Here is a 2759-nt window from a genome sequence, read left to right as displayed (position 1 = left end):
CTATGGACACCAAGAAACTGGTTTCCTTAGCAATGGGTATTAAGCCCTTGGAATGTAGTGAGATTTCCTTCTATCTTATTGTAAAATGTACTGTACTTTTTTCCCCAGGGATTTCATTAATTTTACAAGGTAAAAATATTTAATTCAAATTTGCTTCAAAGTAAGGCAGCGTCTAGTTTATGAATTTGCTACTGAAAGAACCTAGACATTTGAATCAATTTCTTAAATATGTTAAAATATAGATAGCTACAGAAATCAATTTAAAAATTAGTTTTTTAAAGATTCCTATAATTGCAATATGAATATTGTGACATTTTTGGTGCTTTCAACAGGAAAAAAAAATTTCATAAGATTAAATAGAAAATTCAGCTTGATTCACCTAGTTTGTGACAATTGCTCTTTATTAATAATGCATTATACTTTCAATTTTTAAATGACTGACCATTGATAGATTTTTCAGTCTGTCCCACACATATTACGCATTGTCATATAGTGAATAAAATTAAAGTTTCATTTGATCTTACATAAAAGTTCATTTATGGCCTATTCTTTCAGACTTGTCTGATTTATACATTTATTATTTAGACCTCTAATGCTACACTTTAGTCATACACCCAGTAAAAAATAAGTAAGTTGAAGCAAAGAACTGAAGTAGGAAAATTTACACTGTTGCTAAGTAAAAATGATTTGGTCCTGAAAGAACTGAAGTAGGAAAATTTACACTGTTGCTAAGTAAAAATGATTTGGCTGTTAATGTAAAGGAGGGCAGGACCAGGGAGCAAATTTATTCTATCAAGAGACCATTCCTAGCAGATGGAGTTCTTTATTAGGCTTGATGAGAATCACTCTAGTTTGTTTAGAAGAAGTTCAGTCTTAGCTATTGGCTTTGCTTGTTTCTAGATCTTTGCTGCATTACACTGAGTTTTTACTTTTTTGCCATTAAGTTCAGGGCATTATTTTCCTACACACCACAGTCCCAGTGGGGTAAAGTGATTAGAAAGTCCTTTGTGTAACTTTCTGCCTCAAAAAAAAAAAAAGTAGTTCCCCTCATGGCTCAGTGGTTAACAAACCTGACTAGCATCCAGGAGAATGAGGGTTCAATCCCTGGCCTCACTCAGTGGGTTAAGGATCTGGCGTTTCCGTGACCTATGCTGTAGGTTGCAGACGCGGCTCTGATCTGGTGTTGCTGTGGCTGTGGTGTAGGCTGGCAGCTGCAGCTCCCATTAGACCCCAGCATGGGACCCTCCATATGCTGCGGGTGCGGCCCTAAAAAGACAAAAGACAAAAAAAACCCCAAACAAACAAAAAATTTCTGCCAAGAAATGTGTAATTTTTCTGCCAAGAAAAATTCTTGTAGTGTAAATGCAGGATGATTGACTGATCAATATTCAATATTGGTTTCAAATGGGTTCTTATAAAATTTAGATAACTATTCAATAAAATGTTAATTCCTAAAATTAATATCGTCTTAGACATTTTAAAGGCTAACTGAGCTCCTATGTACCCTAGCTAATTAATGTTTCCCCTGTCATGCTCTAAATACCTTACTGCTACTTTCAGGTCATGTCTTCCTCTCACTCAATTTGCTTCTTAACTCACTGCAAGCTCACTCCCCCAGTACCACTATTCTGAAACTTGCTTACTTAAATATTTTAAATCATTTTTGTAAGATTTGACATAGCTTCTCTGCAAAATTCTCCTCTGGATTCTGAGATCCTAAAGCAGGAGATAGATGAGTCCCAGGCTGAGCAAGTGTAATCTGTTCCCTCCAGACAGATAACATCAAGATAAAAGCTACATCCTGCTTGGATAAAAGATAGAGACCATCTATTTCTCATTCTTGAGGTCAAGGAGACCTCGGAACAACTACATACTTGCAGAAAGATTCCTCAGGGGTCAGAGAAAGGAAGGGCACCATAGTACATCCTGTCAATTTCCCAGAAACCCTTGTGCTAAAATCCATCCTGGGAGCAGGACAAAGCCAGATGAAGCAAGGTGATTGGACAGAGGAAGTCCAGAAGGACTGCCCCCAAACAAGTAATTTAAATAACCTGTAAAACATGTGTTGTACTCTTCCTCTCTTGTTCTTTCTCTCTGTCTCTTTCTCTCTCCCTTTTCACCACTTACCCCAGCCTGCCTGTGTCTTTATTTTCTCAACACCTATCTTCTTTTTATTATCTCTTAATAAAACTTGCCTGTGCTTTCTCCATACCTATCTTCTCCCTCTTCTCTCTTTAAATAAACACTTAATTGCCTCACTACCCTCAGTCACTTTGTGGAATTCTTTCTCCAAAGGGAAAAAGTTCAGGAGACCTCCACCAAGTGGTTAGGGTTCAGCATTCTCACCTGACAGCCACCAAAGAACCATCCTACTATGCCCTAGCTTTCCTGTCACTTTTCTGACCAGTTTTCACACTCTCTCACTAAATCTCTTTCCTCTCTTTGCACTTAAATGTAATAATTCTCCAAGATTTTGCTACACATTTTCTCTTCTCTGCAGTCCGGTCCCCAGCAGTCTCATTGATTCAAATTCTTTAAGTATACAGATGAATCTCAGCCTTTCATCTAGTGTTACTCAAGTCCCAGATCCATATTTTCAGTTTTACATTATATGCAAAGTAACACTTTATGGCCCAGGATGGTTATAAGTGCTATAGAACATTCTGTCCACATCTCAGCCCCTGGAAGAAAGAAATGGGAGAAGGAAGCACTTCTCTTTTAATTAGAATTTCTAGAAGTTGTGCTTATGCCTCACAGTT

Source organism: Sus scrofa, chromosome 15 (genome assembly GCF_054392235.1).
Source record: "Sus scrofa isolate SSC_HxYL_T2T_F1_AM1 chromosome 15, Sscrofa_HxYL_maternal_Yorkshire_Landrace_v2.0, whole genome shotgun sequence".
Lineage (NCBI taxonomy): Eukaryota > Metazoa > Chordata > Mammalia > Artiodactyla > Suidae > Sus > Sus scrofa.
This window is presented reverse-complemented; position numbering follows the sequence as displayed.